This window comes from Theobroma cacao, chromosome 5 (assembly GCF_053813885.1).
Source record: "Theobroma cacao isolate CCN51 chromosome 5, ASM5381388v1, whole genome shotgun sequence".
NCBI lineage: Eukaryota > Viridiplantae > Streptophyta > Magnoliopsida > Malvales > Malvaceae > Theobroma > Theobroma cacao.
Genome location: NC_142643.1, coordinates 36,419,443 through 36,438,941, shown reverse-complemented (window position 1 = coordinate 36,438,941; position 19,499 = coordinate 36,419,443). Strand labels below are relative to the sequence as shown.

Here is a 19,499-nt window from a genome sequence, read left to right as displayed (position 1 = left end):
TGAATAACTGCATTACGTTATAATAAAATAATATAAAATGACTAAATAATTTTTTTTTCTTTCATTTATAATAATATAAAAATTTGAAATTTATTTAACTTAGTTTTCAATTTGACCTGAACTCAAATTAGCAAAATAAGTTGATTTAATTTTTTCTTTAAAAAAAATGAAAAACGAAGATATGGAGTTAGTGATGATTATAACAATAATTTCTCATTCTAACTTACTTAATTTAGACATAACAAACATCTTATTACAATCATAGATATGTATCATCCATTCAAAGATTTGTATTTTTTAAATATTTTTTATTTAATTTAGTCCCTAAACACTTTAATTTTGTTCAATTTAGTTCATATACTATACATTTTTGTTCAATTTAGTCCTATGACGTAGTTCAAATTTTTTTTTGAAAACTTTTTTCTTGATCTGTCATGTCAGCATGACCACATCATCATGTCAGTACCACGTGACATTACCATATCATCATGTCAAAGTGATGTGGCAAATATTAATGGTGTAAGGGGAGAGACTAAATTGTTTCAATTTTTAAAATCGAGAGATTAAATTGACAAAAATGCATGAGTACAAACACTATTTGAATACTTTAGCTTATAAAATTCATTACTTGACTAATTGGAGCAACTTCTTGAAAGTCTCATGTGTATAATAGTGCACGTGTATAAATCCATCATCATTTTAATCCAAAATCATAATAAAAAAAAGGAAAAACTAAAACCACAATATCTTATATTAATTGTAAAGTTTTTGTTAGAAATTCATTCAATATACAGTAGGACTGTTTTTTAATCAACTTAAGTTTTTTATATAATCAATCATTTAAGGTAATATGTATAGTTGTGTAGCTCTTGACTCCGAATATACTAAAATTCACCATCTTTCTCAATTTTATAATAGTTTCAAATGGCAATAATAATAATAAACGGTTTCAAATGATTTAGACTTGAAACTCAAATTCCTTTATAACTTGCATAGAATTTTGAATGAAAAAAAATAAAATAAAAATATATATATATATATATATATAATATTACAATTTATAAGAGAACCCTAATTAGTAAGTTAAATGAACTTACCAGATAAAGCAATTTCCCAATTGTCTGTTTCTTGCTATTGATTTGCAATCAGTCAAAAGATCTATTCAGTTCCTGTACTTTTTAATTTTGTCCAATTAGTCCCTGAACTTAAAAAAAAAAAGAGGACAATTTAGTCTCTTGATTTAAGAAATTTCTTCAATTTAGTCCCTCCCCTTAATGGTATCCAATTTTACTGTTAAAAGGGATGACGTCAGCGATGATGTGAAATATTTTGATGACGTGACATTGAGATGAACACGTGGCATGCCACATGGCACTAATATGATGATGTGACAATGTTGACGTGATACTGACATGCTGACAGGTCAGTGCTACATGGCAAATCAAAAAAATTTTCAAAATAAAAAATTCTGCCACGTTATTGGGATAAAATTGAACAAATATATATAGTAGAAGGACTAAATTGAATAAAAATGAGATGTTGAGAGACTAAATTGAAAAAAATTTTAAAAATACAAATCTTTAAGTATGTTATCGATATACTTATTACTAAGCCAAATATTTAAATATAAAAGACTTATGGTGTTAAAAAATATATATATATATATATATATAAATATTTTCTTACTTGATTATTTTATTCTAAAATATGTACATTAATTTAATTTTTTGTAAAAATTAAGTTTGAATTCTCTTTCTATAAAAACAATTTCATAAAAATTTCATACCTAAAGTCAAATTTAGATGAATAATTGCATTACGTTATAATAAAATAATATAAAATCAGTAAATAAATTCTTTTTTCTTATATTTATAATAATATAAAAATTTAAAATTTATTTAACTTAGTTTTCAATTTGACTTGAACTCAAATTAGCAAAATAAGTTGATTTAATTTTTTTCTTTTAAAAAAATGAAGAACGGAGATATGGAGTTAGTGATGATTATAAAAATAATTTCTCGTTCTAACTTGCTTAATTTAGAGATGACAAACCTTTTATTACAATCATAGAATCTGAACTTCACCCTTTCAGTTATTTATTTATTTATTTATTTATGTTGTTATTTTGTTTAATATTTTAAGTTATATTTTTTAAGTTGAAATTTTCTAGATTAAAGACTGCATTTATGGTTGATAAATTTAAATATAACTGTAAATATTTGTACCATTTTATTTTATTAATAAATTTTTTGTAGATCCAAATTAATAATTTAAATTTAAATTTAGCGAAATTTGATTATGGTATTTGAGCTTAAATAAAATCATTTTACAAGAAACTTGGAATAAATTTAAATAAAAGGTAAATTGGGTAAAAGTTGAATAATTTTAAAAAAATGGGTATTTGTAAATTGTGAAAGTCGTAACTAAATTAACTTATTTTACTAATTTGAATTCAGCTCAAGTTAAAAGTTAAAGTTAAATAAATTTCAAATTTTTATACTATTATAAATATAAGAAAAAAAATTTATTTAGTCATTTTATATTATTTTATTATAACATAATGTAAGTTTTTCATCTAAATTTGCCTTTAGGTATAAAAGTTTTTGAAATTCTTTTTATAGAAAGAGAATTTAAATTTAATTTTTGTAAAAAGGATAAATTAATGTACATATTCTAAAATCAAATAATCAAATAAGAAAATATTTTTATATATTTTTTAACACTATAAATCTTTTGCATTTAAATATTTAGCTTATTAATAAGTATATCAATAATCTACTTAAAGATTTGTATTTTTCAAATATTTTTTTTAATTTAGTTCCTCAATATCTCAATTTTGTTTAATTTAGTCTTTATATTATATATTTTTGTTTAATTTAGTCCCTATAACGTGGCATAATTTTTTATTTTGAAAATTTTTTAATTTGTCACGTGGCATGTCACGTCATCATCTCAACACCAAGTTATCAAAATGTGTCACGTCAATGCTGATGTCATCGCTAACGTCATCTCCTTAATGGTAAAATTAGATGCTGTTGAGAAAATGGATTAAATTGAAAAAATTTTTAAAATTAAAAGACTAAATTATTTTGATTTTGAGTTCATGAATTAAGTTGGACACAATTAAATAGTATAGAGACTAGATAGTTCTTTTGACCATTTGCAATCCATCTAATCAATTGATGAGAGAGTACTTGCACTCTTTTTTCTTTGCCATCAAGTGACGTTGAAAATGCTACATTATTTGAAACAATTATACGTTAACACTTAACAACGATTTAAGATATTTGAATAAAATTATCTTGAAAACTGAACAAGTTACTTTCTCATTTGTAGCGATGCAATATTCAACTACATTACCAATCATTACACTATTAAAAAGTTTTTCTTAGTGAAAGTTATTCATCGAAGAAAAAACATATTAGTGGGATTTGGATATAAGGTGATAATCCCAAATTTTATTGCATATGCATTTGGTAATTATATTATCATGTTTGATAGGAAGTTGGTCAAGAGCAACCAAGTATAATGTTTCCAAAGTATACAATTTGAATCTTTTGATAATCTAGCATAATTACAAAGGTAATTAACTTAATTGAATATGATAATAAAGCCTGAAAAAGCAGTATACTTAACATTAGATTTTGTGGGGAATAGAGTTTAACTATTAAAAAAATCAGAGACTTTCATATCTTATTAACGTAAGCTTTTCGTTTGATTAATTTACCATTGAACTTAATAATCTCTTTGGAGTTAATTGATATGGAGACAACATCATTAACGCGTCAAAAATCAAATCCAAGCGATGATCTTGATCAAGATGTTTGATCGTTCGGTATGCAATTGAAAGAAGTAATCCATGTGGAGCTTATTGTTCTCTTCTCATACCCAACCTTTTTCTTTCAACATTATATGTGCATGCATTGCTAATTTTCATAGTCTACTTGCTAATAGGTTTACGTGTATACTATTTGGAATAGTTATAGGTGGAAGTGGTGAAAGCGAATAAGACAAGATAAGTCGATAGGATTAGATTATGTCATGCTATACATCATATTGAAACAAGGTAAGAGGGCTAGTGGCCTCACCACGTGTGATCTGGCTTGGGTAAGCACCGATCGAACACCCTTTTGAATTGGTCCACAATGGAGAGTCTGTTGCTCCCTTATGTTATCTTAAAACCTTGCTAGAGGTAGGTGGCAAAACATAGGAGGAATAAAAGAAAGAAAACAAAGAATTCATTTAGGTGGCTAATTAGGTTCTACCACGTCACATATATTATCATTAGATTATCTTAAAAAATGTTCATGGGTCAGGTCAGGCTGGGTTTAGCTCGGACCTTACAAGCTAACCATTTTTAAGCTAGCTTGAGCCCAACCCTTGCCCGCCCATTACAATAATTTATTATTAAAATAATATTTTTATTCTAATATTTTAATATTTTCTAGGTAATTATGTTTTTATCACTAATTAATAATTTAAAGTCATCATAGTTGGTATGATTTTACTTAAACCATATTCAATCATTAAGAATTAGAATTAATTATATTTGGTACACATGAAAACCACTTACAACATTGTATCAATATCTTATTGATCTAAATATCAAAAGGTAATTCAAAACAATTGTAAGAAAAAGAAGAACCAAACAGGAAAAGAAAGTTAATTTTCGATTGTTAATCATAATGTGAAAGGTTAGAAGTGGGATTGGCTTGAGTCAATACGTATTGCATTGACGACTTGAAAGTAAAAGCCAAAGTCAAAGTTGGCAATCCCTGCATGTTCAATTACAAGCAATAGCCAAAAAGCAAATTGAGTTTTGCTGATATTAATAAAAAGAGGCAAAAATATGTTTTCGGGACAACACAATGTCAATGAAAAGTATGCATTTGTCAACAATAAATAAATAAATAAATAAATTTGTGTTGAATTTTTTTTCCTTCAAAACTCTTTTTTGTAAAACGAGGCTAAAGTTTCTCCAATTAAACTCGTATAAGTTATTCAATTTAAAAGCATGGCGTACTAACCAAAATATTTAACTCATTATTAATTTCTCTGATGTGTATTTATCTAATTAAACTAGTTATATATGAGTTTCAATTAGTAAATCTACCCTCAGTTTAACCTAGTTTTAATCTCTTTGATGTACTTGGACTTAAAATTTTGTGAGCATGGAATGGAAAACCCAACTTACTATTGAATTAAATATGGAGTTCAGTTATCAAAAGATCAACTCCTTTATATTCTCCCAGTTTTCAAAGTACTAATTTGTTTTGGTCATTATATAAGCATAAGTTAATTAATTGAACCTGACTCAAGTATTAATTTGGAAAAAGCTATTTCAACTCAGCATTTTGAGAAAAAAAAATACATGTACTTTAGGCTCTGCTTCGTAAGGGAAAAATATTTGTTGAAAGAAAATCTAATTTTGTGTAAAATATTTTATTAAAAAATATAATATTTTTTGTTGTTTAGATAAATTATCGAAAATATTTTATGTTGTTTAGATCATCCTGTAAAAAATATTTTCTATCATGACATATCCTCAAAAAATTTTTCATTCTCAATAATTTTCTTACATAACACCATAAAAATGTCAACATTCATTAATTATACAAGACATCTAAAACATTTTTTCAATATTAAAATTATTATATATAAAATGACATTTGACCATATTTATTTATTTCTCATCATTTTGTTATATTGATTAGTTTGTTATTGAGTATTAAAAAAAAAGGAGAGATTTTCTTTTTGATTTTATATAAATTTTTTTAATTAACCTTAGTTATTTTGTACTATATTAAAGATTATAGTATCTTAGCAAAAATAACTATAGTGATATGATTTCTCTGAAATAATGAAATAAAAACAATTAATGATACTTTGTTGGGAAGAAAATTAATAAATAAAAAGATGAAAAAAATAGAAAGAATAATGATTTATTACTTTGTGGGTTCAATGGCACAAGAAGGGGAGGGTAATATTTTTCAAGTAAGATTGATCTTAAGATTTATGAGACCAATTCTAAAGAGAAGAGAAGACAAATGAAATATGTTTTACATTGCCCAACATAATTTTTTCCGTTGACCAATTAATTTTTCCCTTTACAAATAAAGAAAAAGGCTGAAAAAATTTTTCCAAAAAACTTCTCAATCTTGACAAATGGAACCTTATAATTAAGTCAAATGTTTAACTACTTTTAAAGAAAATGTAGAGCCAAATTTGATAAGCCTTATAATTAACTTGCAGAGAATTGTGAGTATTATGGCGGTTTGAGAGGTGTCCATGTAAAAGCCAAAGCCGCCTACTTTGAAAGGGCATGAAAATGGGGCAGTGGACTTAACGAAACCTTGTGGTCAAGCCGAAACAGAGAAGAAAGGCCAATTGATTTAATTTCAATGTGTTTGAAACAGAAAGAAGACCTCGAAAATAGATATCCTCCATTGGAGATCGGACCAAGCTCTGCAACAATGGCATACATTGGGTTCAAGTTCAAGGCCACCTCACTCCCATCCTTAAATTTGGTTTTTTTTTTTTTTTTTTTGAAAGTTGTTGTTCATTTCATATCAGAGGGTACCAAAGATTCATTTCTGCGAGAAGTACATACTTGATTAAAGTCTGTTACTCACCTATTTGGGATAACAGACCTTAATCGTTACAGTACCAGTCACCAAGGGCTACAACCAGAAAGACACACAAAGCCTGCGATGCCCTTCCCATAAAAAACAACAGAGCCCTTCCTATACCTTTCCAAAAGACCTTAATCAAGTACATACTTGATTAAACTTGGTTTTATAATAATTCTTCTTGTATTTATTTACCACTTGAATTTCAATTTTTAGTAGTAACGGTATTTTATTTATTTTATATAGTTATAATAAAATTTAGAAACTCCACCATCAAATTTAAATACACACTACCTACACGGAGATGTGAGTAAAATTGGATTTACTTGTAGAGCTTTTAAACTTATAAATCATATTAGACTACAATATTTTGACATAATTTTGTTATTAAAGTATTTAAGAAAATCCAAGAAGCTATTAAAAGCACATTGACAGGAGAAATAAGAGAATATATGATCTTGGTGATGTTTTATGTAGACATGGACTTGTATTATCTTATTTTAATGGATATATTGAATCAGGTTATCCTGTATTTTATACACCACCTTGCTTTCTTTTCTTTTAAACTTATTTTTACTATAATCAAATTTAATTTTACTACTATACATATATATATAGCGTACTTATCTATGTATGTATATATTTAATTTTTTATTTATGTATCGTAGTGTATATATATATATATATATATATTAAATAAAAGAAAATCCCACAAACATTTTGATCCCTTGGTCTATAATAGCAAAAGCACGTATCTAATCATTAAGATAATGAGAGATATAAGTAAGGAGTTTATCTTGAAGAAGCCTTAAATTGAAACTTTTCTTTATTATACAAAATCTTCAAAATTCAACAACCAACATACCTAATTTACTTGGAATTCGACAAATGGCAAATCCAAACATTTATGAAATGCATCATTCACACAGCCGAATTGCAAGCCATGACACAAATAAATACAGCAATATATACTATATTTAGATAAAAGGCTTTTTGTGGCCAACCAAAAACTTTGGTCATGCATGCCGAATTTAATTCTGAAGTCTACTTCTCATATATATCTTCTCCCCTCCATTAAACTTTGAAAACCGTCTGGACCGATTTCTGATTAAAAAACAATAACAATTCAACAAGCAATAGCAAAATCTTTATCTGTATCATCCAATCAACCCATCAAGATTTACTATCTTTAGAAACTTGAAAATTTCCTCAACGGCCCAGCCTGGAGCTTTACTGATAAGTGTCGATTTGTCATTTAAGGGCCATTATGGGCCCCTACCAAACACCAATATGCAATGACCCATATCTCTATTGAAAGAAAAGCAAAACAAGCCATTGCCAAAAATAGCAAAATCTTTATCCCTTTGGACATTTTTAGCTAAAGAAAAGACCTAGATTCCGTACAAGACAATGGAAGAATTTGGATGTGTATATATTGGATACGATTACCCCTTCCTTCCAAGCAAAGGTAAGGTGCGAGAGATTTATTTCTCTTTTCTGTCACTTTGAAATCCCAAAAAGTAGTTTAGCGTAACAAAATTTTCCTTTCATGGTCAATAGATAGGTGCCTGCCTAACATGGGGACTTGGAAATGTGGCTTTTTTATGTTTTTAGTTTTCCTTATGAAATGGACTTCCAAGGACAATGTTTAGTGTTCGCATGACTTGTCCACGTGTGAAAACATCACCTCAACTATTTAGCTTTTGCAATGCTAAAAATCTACTAATAATTAGACTCGGAATCATAGAGTGCAATGTGCAATTGTTCTATTTCAATTCTTTCTTGAGCTCAACATGGTAAAATCAATTAGTTTTTGTAACTTTTATCATGTGTCCTCTAGTGAGATTATGATACCAAGACACAAAGAGCAAAGCTTTTGTTATGGGTTTTGGTAGGATTAATTAAAGACCTCTTGTATACGACTTCAACAAATTTAAAAATAACACTTTTTAATTTTTTTTTACATATATAGAATCCATATAATTCATGATTAAATCCTATAAATATGAATGTTGATGATGGATATAGTGAAAAATCATAGACAAAAGAGCAACAAAAGGATTGACAAGTATGCAACATATGAATTCTAGATTAGATAACTTATGTTGCAAACTTTCACATAGTTTTTGTTCAATTTGACTTGTGTGAAGGAGTGCTTAAGCAACTTGTACAGCATCTCCATTATATTTGTTGTCCCTCTTGATTAGAGCAACTTGTAAGCATGCAATGTCTGATAACATAAAATAAATTAACATAATGTGTTAGATTATCGATTAGTTTTACATTATAAATAATCGGAGCTAATAAGCTGCCCCTTGGTTGACCAAAAAAACAATTGCAAAAAGTCAACCAAAGAATAATGAACGATTTGGGGTCCCATCAATGGGATAAATGATCATACTAATAAGTATAAATTATATAACACTTTGGTCATGAAAGGAAGTTAGATACATTGGATTTGAACATTTCGGTACACGATCATTGTCATTATAAAGGACATTATACACAAACATAAATTGTGGGTAATTTAATTAGAAAAATTAAATAATTCAAAATGTAAAAGCTTAAATACAAAAAAATTAATTGAATTCAAATAAACTTATTGTTGCAATATTTGTCTTTCTATTGCAATTAATTAAGTAATTGGTAAAGTTTTTTTTTTACTTATTTAACCCTTTATATGGATGACAAGTGATCACATGCATGGCTCACATGACATTAACATCGAATGTTATACCAATGTGGAATATAAATGATCAATGCCAAATGAGACAACCAAAAAATGTCATCGTGACGAGCCCATCTTAAGCGAGAAAACTCACTTCATTTTGTGGACACATGTCATTAACCCATTTGTTATATTTTTAAAAAAATTATCTTCTAAAAATAATTAATTTGAATTTGAGTCCAAAAATCCTCAAATTAAACTCCACATAAGAGTTTAAAAAGGTAAAAAATAGATGCGGGAAGAACTCAATTGATTGTAATAGAAAAATAAGAACTTAAAAGATAAATTGAATTATATTTAGGATTTTTTTTTCATCCTATCTGCTGCTAAAAAATAGTATTTAATTTCGGTTTCCTTTTTCCCGTTGGAAAGAAGAAGCATGCAAAGTGGGACTTTTCATGCTTCAATTGCCTTCCTAGCAACTTCAGTTTCATTTCCTTTGCAAAGAACAATACATAGCGTCAGAGTATCTATATTTGCAATGCCCCAAAATTAAATAAGGCTTGTTTCGTGAATTCATATATAAATATTACGTACTTTATTATTAAAGGATAAGTCTCCCCCAGGTTGGTTAACCTAATTTTGAACCAACATAGAGAATTAGCAAGGGCAAATAGGAAAACACCAAGCCAGAGACTGCAAAAGAAGCTCGCAAAGCCCCCCTACGAGAGAGTTAAAGGGCGGCATAAACTATTAGTAGTATTATTAGATTAATATCAAAGTAAAAGTTTTATGTCCTTTTTTTAATCAAATTCAAATCCACATAACTGTCTAAAGGGTACCGTGTAATCTACTATAACCATTTAACAAACTAATTTGAATCTTTCCCCATATTTATACATTATTGGAATGTTTCACGATAATATAGGGCAATTTCAGTATCTGTTAGGACAGAAAATTTACATAATTGAGAGTCAATGACATATGAATAGGTGTTATGTCAAATTAATTATTATTTTATTTTGTTACAAGATTTTTAGATTTACTCACGATGTGCTTTTATTCATCCACGGAAAAATGGGAAAAAAAAATTTTGCAAACCTTGCAAATGAAATTATTATTTTGTTGATTGGGGGAATATTTACTATTAAATTAAATGTTCATATCAACGCATTTTTTTTAATATAATTATAATTGTCATCTTCATGTTGGAAGTGTGGGTTCCCCGATGAAAGGAGTTGGTGGAAACTTTAGCTAAGGACCTAAATCATTTACTAGTAATTATAAAATGAGTTTACTTTTTGTATCTTGTTATCATATACCTAATCCAAATAGTTTTGTTGTTTTAGTATATTCTATAATTAGATGAAAGAAATACTGTTTAAAATAAAACAACTAGTTTGCTTTTTTACTGCAAATAAATTTGAGTATGTTTTCTTTTCTATAATTTACAGTTAAAAAAAACTCAATTGATAATGATTGTCCAAATAAGAAACAATCTTACCAACAAAATGATGTTTAAATATATATTTTTTGAAAATAACTGATGTTTATATTTAATGTTTAATATATGTACTATATGTTAGAAGTTGTACATACATAAATAAGTAAAGAGTAAATTTCATCTTTTGTGATTTTAACTTTTATTATATAGCACTTTGTGTTTTTTTTTTCGCCCTCAGTTAACATCCTGAGAATAATTTCTGTTGTTACAAGGAGTTAGGCTGTTAATTGTGCTTAGCAAAATTATAAACTACTCTTAAGTTTGAACAAGTATGCTAACTTTGAATTGAAGGTATTTTAGTAATTTTATTGAAAAAAATTAATAGTCTAACCCTTGTGAAAGCACGAGTTATTCACAAGGTGATAATTGAAAAAAAAATGTTCAGTGTACTAACTGAAATAAAGAAACCACGCAATTGTTGTATACATACGCAACTTTATCAAATTAATACTTGTACTATTGTTAATGAAGAATAACTTATTCTTGTTCTTCTTGTTTTCATTATATATAAGACTATGATATTATGTACTTTCTCTCTTCAATTTATCTTTCTCTTCTTCAAAGAAAAAGCTTGGCAGTATTTAATGAATAAAGCAGTGAAGGGTAAAAGATTAGTATAATAATTGAGCATTAATAATTAAATGATGCATAATTGATTTCATTATAAAAAAAAAACAAGGTATTATCGATATCTTAAAATTTATGATTCTGTTGTAAGAGGAATTACTGACTGAAAATTTTATTGGTTGTTAGTCAGAAATGCTGTCGTCAATAAAGGCAAATTTGTTGCCAACGGAATATTCTACCGGTAACTTTTTGGCTGAAAATTTCGTCGACAAAGACTCAGATCCATCGATCGAAATGTTGTCATTAAGCAGAAAAATCGATCGGTAACAATATCGACGAATTTAGACCAATCAAAAATTTCATTGGTAACCACTGAAGAAATTATTTAGTTGGCAATTTCGTTGAAAACACTGACAGAATTACCGACGAATAGCCGACGGATTTGCTTGGTAGCTTACAAGCATTTTTTGTTGGCAATGGCAACAATTTCGTTGATATTCTATCAATATTTTATATGAGTTCTGTCGGTAAAGGATGACTCCCGTCAGTGATTCCGTCGTTAAATGATGAAATCCGTCAGTAATACATGTAGAACATTTTTTTTTTAGGATCAAATTTTGTCCTATTCATAGTAAAATCTTAACTGTTTCACCCAAGAACACACAACTTTCTGTTGCTCTTTAGTCAAAGTGTACGAGGTTTTCAGTTTAAAAAAGTTTACCGTTATTTTAAATTAAGTGCAATTTCAAATGCCTACAACACACCTCCAAATCACGACCAGCCTTAATATTGTCTTTCGGTCTTCTCGGAACATCCATCATTGTGTTGAATATATTTTCAAATATGTTATGCTTAATATGTATTACATCCAAATTGCGACGAATAAGATTCATCTGTCAATAAGGTAACTCTAAAAATATGCTTTTCTTAGTCTAATTATGGATTTGATCGAAATTCGGTAACTTTTGGTTGCCTGCTTTTGTCCCACATGTGATATTTGGAATTGACTCCAATCGTTCCAAGATCTCCGCATTAAATAACCAAAGAATTGGAGAGTCCTGTTCAACACGTTTCTTAAATTTATCTTCTTGGTGATGAAAAGCATGATCCATCGACAAAAATTGTCAATGACAATAAAAAAAACAAGCTTTCTTCCCGTATTCCAAGAAGAAACTCTTTACATGTTCCATGCAATATGGGTATGATAAACATCCATAATTGCTCCACCTAAACAATATACCATATTTTCAGGCAAGTCATTAATAGTCTATAGGAGCGCTGCTCGTAGAATAAAATTTTGGTGAATAAAGGCGTCGTACGTGACCATCTTTTTGTCCTATAGAACTTTCAAGTCATCTATCAAAGGTTGGAGGAACATATTAATGTTCTGTCCAAGAATTATCCTCCCTGGAATGACCGTACTAAGAAAGATGTGCAATTGCTTCATGCACATCCAAGGAGGTAAGTTATAGACAATGACCATTACAGGCCAAATAGAATATGGTTTCGCTATTGATCTGAATGGACTAAAACCATTTGAACATAAACCAAGTCTGATGCTGCGAGGCTTAAAGGCAAAAGACTGATGGGTATGATTAAAATGTTGTCATGCCTTACCATCAACAGGATGCCTTAGCACTCCATCATTAGATTAGTGTGTAGCATGCCATGTCATGTGTTCTGTAGTTTTCCCTGACATATATAGCCTCTGCAATCTCGGTGTTAGTGAAAAGTATCGCAAAATCTTGAAAGGAATTTTTTCTCTTTTTCTCCCCTTGATTTATCCAGTTTATATTGAGGATGACCACAAGATGGACAATAAGACAACTCGGAATATTCGTTATAAAGCAACACACAATTATTTTTACATGCATGAATTTTTTGATAGCCGAGCCAAGTTCTTTTAGCTCTGTCTTTATTCCATAGAAGTTTATTGGTAATGCTTCATCGGATGGCAACATCTCCTTCACTAGTTGCATTAGATGATTAAAGCATGGCTCACTCATGTTAAATTTTGATTTCACATTCAATAATTGGGACGTGGTTAGAGGTGTGCAAATGCAAACCAAACCGAACCTAAGTAAGTTCGGTTGTCTCGGTTCGATTAGTTCAATTATTTAGGTAGTTTGGTTAAGGTAGTTTGGTTATTAGACTTAATTTGATTCAATTTCGGTTATAAATTTTCCTACTTGAACTAATCGAACTTGAATAAAGGTATAATGGGGTTTTCGCATAGGAAATAAATCATAAACTATTTGTTGTTGTTTTTATCCATTTTTTTAATTATTTGTTGTTTGTATGAGTATCAATCTTACTTATTTTAATTGTTTATCATCATTTTAAACATTTTTGTAGTTTTGATTTATAAAAAAAATGCAACATGAATATATATATACAAACAAAAAAAAATTTCTCAAGTTCGGTTTTTGAAAATTGAACATAACTAACATAATTAATTTGGTTTTGGTTAGTTTAATTGTTTGTGAAATTCGACTCAATTTCGTTTATTTTAAATATGAGTTCAGTTAGTTCAGTTATTAGATATTAAAAACTGAACTAATCGAATTAATCGCTTGCTCTACCCTAAACATAGTTGACAGTTTTGTGTGCTCCTTGCATCCAACCCACAAAGCTAGATCGACATCATTTAACAACGAAAAGAAGGATGTAGTGTTCGGATTTGGATCTTCAGGAGACCCCGATTCATCTTGAGTCTCATCATTGAACTGAAACTCTAGTCGTAAAGCATCCAGAACCATTTCAGCATATGAATTTTCTACTTTGAGTTCATTAAAACTTCGTTCTACTTACCAACAAAATATCTTAATGATTGGTCGACTTGGAATGATTCACCATGTGTATCTCATATTTTGTATGCACCGGTAAATCCTTTACGAAACAAGTGTTCGTGAACCTTATTAGCAACTAAGGACTTGTTATTCATACACAGAGAGCAATGACATCTGATCTTATTCTCAGTCACATATCTTGGTTTACTGAACACAAATGAAATGAATTTATCTACGACACTCACAAATTCTGTCATAAACTTTCCACTTGAATCAGTTTGGGAATACACCCAACTCCTATCTTATTCCATTCTGAGAAAAATATAATAATAGACATATGATATCATCTGTTATCAAATGTTAACATAAACATCAATCAAAAACAAAATCCAATTAAATACAAGAATTATTTAATTGCTTAACTTAAAAAACTTTTTTTATTTGATTAGTTAAATTATTTAATTAATTTAATAAAACTTTAATTAAAGTAAATGCTTTTAAATTTTATTCAATTTACTAATACATTTTGAATTGATTAAGTACTATCGTTTGATTTGTTAAATTACTAATTTAATTAATTGATTAATTGATTAATTATTAACACATGATTTTTCAAAATTAGTTAAATTTTGTAAGTAATTCCCTAAACTTCTTACTTAATTTAAATAAAAAATAATATTATATAATATTACTAATTTAATTAATTCGTTAATTACTTAAAACACCCTAACACTTAATGAACTATATTCCTTAATTACGTCGCTAAACACCTTAATTTATTTAAATATTTTTAAAATTAAATAATATTACTAATTTAATTTATTGCTTAACTACTAAAACTTTTCATTTTATTAGTTATATTATTTAATTAATTTAATAAAACTTTAATTAATGTAAATACTTTTAAATTTTACTAAATTTTTTAATACATTTTGAATTGATTAATTACTATAATTTGATTTGTTACATTACTAAATTAATTAATTGATTAATTGCTAATACATGATTTTTCAGAATTAGTTAAATTTTTTAATTAATTCCCTAACCCCTTAATTAATTTAAATAAAAAATAATATTATACAATATTACTAATTTAAGTAATTTCTTAATTACTTATAACATCCTAATACTTAATTAACTAAATTATTTAATTACCTCACTAAACACCTTAATTTATTTAAATATTTTTAAAATTAAATAATATTACTAATTTAGTTTATTCCTTAACTACTAAAACTTTTTTTCATTTGATTAGTTAAATCATTTAATTAATTTAATAAAACTTTAATTAATGTAAATAGTTTTAAATTTTACTAAATTTACTAATACATTTTGAATTTATTAATTATTATCATTTGATTTGTTAAATTACTAATTTAATTAATTGATTAATTGATTAATTAATAATATGATTATTTAATAATAAATGATTATTCAAAATTAGTTAAATTTTGTAATTATAACCCTAAACACTTAATTAGTTTAAATAAAAAAGTATATTATATAATATTACTCATTTAATTTATTGCTTAATTACTTATAATACATTACATTACTTAATTAACTCATTAACAGTTTAATTAATTTAAATATTTTTAAATTAAATAATATTACTAATTTAGTTAATTACTTTTTTCTTAAAACAAATTTTCATTTCCTTAATTCTATTTGATTACTAAAATTTAATTCCATTAATTGAAATATTTTCTTAATTACTAAATTTTGCTTAATTAATTATTAGATTATGGAAGTTTGCTTAATTCCTAACTTTGGTTAAAAACAACCAACATTTTAATTCAACCAGCAAACATTTTAATCACACAAATTTTGCTTGATTAAAATTCAACCCGCAAATGGTAACAAATCCCAAATATTTTCAACATAAATTCAAAATATTTTCCCAAAGAACAACAACATAAACTCAACTAGCAACATACAACAAATATTTTCTCAAAATCATGCCACAACAAATAAAACCCAATATACAAACCCTAAATTCAAACCTTGAGCTAACAAAATGACAACAACAAATCAGCAACAAATTTACCTTGAAGCAACAAATCAGTAATAATGTCTACAATATTCAAACAAATAATCATGCTTACATTAATTCTTACATAATCCCTAAAACCCTGAAGCAAATTGTAAAAATCAAGCAAGCTAAATTAAAAAATTTTTAATCCTTGAAAATCGAAAACTTACCAGTTTGGGTATAAGTGAAATGAATGGGAGAAAATAGAAGATGAATGCTAGCCAAATGGGAGGTTCAACGGTGGCCAGAGGTGGCTGGACAAGTAGCTAAGAGAAGAGGGAGAAGCGTGAGAAAAGGGCACCGAAATATTGTCGTTTGTGTGGTGGTCGATGTAGGTCGTTGGTCATTGTAGGTGGGTGTGTTGTCGACAAACGAAGGGCTAATGTGGGCCAAAAGTTAGCCGGTGGAGAGTGAAGGACACAAAGAAGAGAAGAGAGAAATGAGAAATAGGAGAAATCTCGAGCTGAGATTTTTAATTTAATTACCAATAGAAGATTTCATCGGTAGTTAAAATAGGCATAAATGGGGGAAAAATCTTGCATGAGGATTTTAATATTTATTACTAACCAATCGTCGATGGAATATTTCGTCGGTAATTAAGAAACAAATACTGATAGAAATTTCGTTGACAAATTCGTTGGTAAGTTGACTAACGCCTTACCACATTATTAACGTCGGTAACCTATTACCGATGGATAGATTTTGTCAGTAAATTTTATGCCATTTTACTGTTCATGCCCACCATCTTACTGTTGGTAATTGACGACCTATTTTTTTGTGGTGTTTTCATCTCTTTATTATATGATATAATGAACAACAAAATGCTTAATTTATTTTCCTTATATTTTTGCTTTTTCATTGTTTGAATATCCTATAAACATAGTGGCCAATGTCTACAAGATAGTGGCAAAGGAGCTCGCTAATAGATTGAGGGTTGTGGCTCATAAGGTAATCGAAGATAACCAATTTGCCTTTATCAAAGCCAAACAGTTGTTAAATTATGTATTGATTGCCAGGAAAATAATCAATCGATTGAAAAAAGATCACAAAGGTGAATTGTTATTCAATATAGATTTCAAAAAGGTTAATGATAACGTAAGGGAAATTTCTAGAGATGATCATAAGTAAGATGGGATTTGGTAATAGATGGCAAGGATGGATCAAAGAATATGTATTTTCTGTCCCAATTTCGGTTCTTGTCAATAGGGCTTCCACAAAATAGTTTAGGACAGGTAGAGGTTTGAAGCAAGGCTGCCTATTGTCACTATTCCTGTTCAACATGGTGCAGAAACTTTCAACATTATGATGACTAGGGCAACTAAATATGGTTGTGCGAGGGTATTAACATTTTTCATAATGGTCATAGCATCTCTCATTTGTAATATGTAGACGACATGATAATCTTTGCTAAGTCGAACTGGAAAAATGTTGGAAACATTAAACGTGCCTTAATATGTTTTCATGTGATCTCGAGACTCGAGATCAATTTCCAAAAGAATTGTCTTTTAGGTGTAGGAATCGAAAAGCCTGTAGTTAATAAGTGGGCAAACAAGATCTCATGTCGATCAAGTAAACTTTCCATTACCTACTTGAGCCTCCCTTTAAGGGCTAATCAATGCAATTTTAAAGTTTGGAAACTGATCATCGAAAGGTTCGAAGTGACACTAGCAGCTTAGAAATTGAAAATGCTTTTTATTGGGGGAAGAGTAACCCTTCTCAAATCAATAATTTCCATCCTCCTCATTTACACGTCACTTTTTTAATTGCCTTAGGGGTGAAGGAGGAATTCAAAAAAAATTCAAAAGACGTTTTCATGGCATGGATCATCTTCGGTTTAAAAAATTCACAACGCTTGGTGGGGTATAGTCTACAAACCTCTAGATTTTGGTGGCTTGGGGGTTATGAGTTTGAAAATAAAAAATAGGGCATTATTAAACAAATAGATATGGTGGTGCAATAATAAAAATGATAGAATTGAACGCGTGTGATTGCAGAAAAAAGATGAAAATCTAACAAAGCTAATTCCTAAAGTCAAGTCCAATCGAAAGATCTCTACTTAATGGAAAAAATTTTCAACTCGTTTGATGTGAGCAACAAATTCAACAAGTAAGTGATGGTAGGGCTTGACCTAGTGGTAGGAAATGGGAGATGCGTTATCTTTTGGTTCGATGAATGGATTGAAGGGCTTATTGTCAAAAATTCTTTCCCTAGAATCTATGCCTTCACTTAAAACAAATATGAGACACTAGACAGTTCAATCAATAGGTACATAGTGCTTAAGAATGGGATATTAAGGGAGACTCCTCTTGTTCGATCAAGAAACATCATAATGCGTAAGGTTGGTTGATACAACATAAGGGCATTGCCTAAGGGAGAATTGGGAAGATTAAGTCATTTGGAGAGGGAATCCTAGTGTGATTTACACCCCTCAAATCTTTCTACAAGTTGACGATTAGCAACAATGAGCACAAAACACAATACTTGAAACTAATTTGGGCTCATCTAGTGCCCTTCAAGATTGAGGTGTTCTGCTAGTTACTTCAAGGAAATATTGATGTCATGGCCGAACTACTATAGAGAAGATTACTTAGAAATAACTCTGCTTTCTACTCGTAATGTAATAAAGAGCTATAAATAGTGTGTCACTTATTTTTCACTTGTAAGGGGACTTGGAAGTTTAGGTGGTGCAAATTATGGGATATGTCTTGGATTAATCCAAATGATCAAATTTCTTTTTCTTGGTGCGGCATATGGCTTTCTTTTCCACCATTTGGCTTATTTAGAATGATATTATTTTTCAAGGCAAATCATGGGATATTAACCAAGGTCTAGATTTAATCCAATTTAGAGTTGCAACTTGGGCAAAGGAAAAATAGCTCAAGAGTAGTGGCATTTTATTGTGCAATTATAAGTTGTCGAAAGAAATACAAGTTGTAAGGAAAGTAAAGGTTAAGAAGAAAGAGGTTAAATAGAGCAAACTCGAGCATGGTTAGGTCAAATTCAATGTATACGAGATTGCACGTGGTTGCTCGACTGAGATGGGTATTGGTGGTATCTTGAGAAATAAGGATGATGAAGCCTAAATCATTTTCTCAAAGTCAACTGGTATAATTGATTCTAACTTAATTGAATTGCATGCAATAAATGATATGTAACGCCCAAATAGGTAGAGTTCCATGGGCTCATAATTGAAAGTGACTCGTTTAATGTTGAAAAATGGGTTAAATCCCCTTTTGAAATCCCTTGGAGGATGAGACATGTTATGCTGAATGTCACGGTCCATACGAACCCTTGTGAGGTTTTGTTCCCT

The 19,499-nt window shown here is 28.7% G+C and overlaps 1 non-coding gene across 1 annotated transcript; it reads left to right on the top strand.

The window, feature by feature from the left end:
* Positions 1-1,989: 1,989 nt before the first annotated feature.
* LOC148762826 (small nucleolar RNA snoR8a) lies at positions 1,990-2,082 on the top strand. The gene has a single exon (XR_016026860.1). It is a non-coding gene; the product is annotated as a small nucleolar RNA snoR8a (small nucleolar RNA).
* The last annotated feature ends 17,417 nt before the right edge of the window (positions 2,083-19,499 follow it).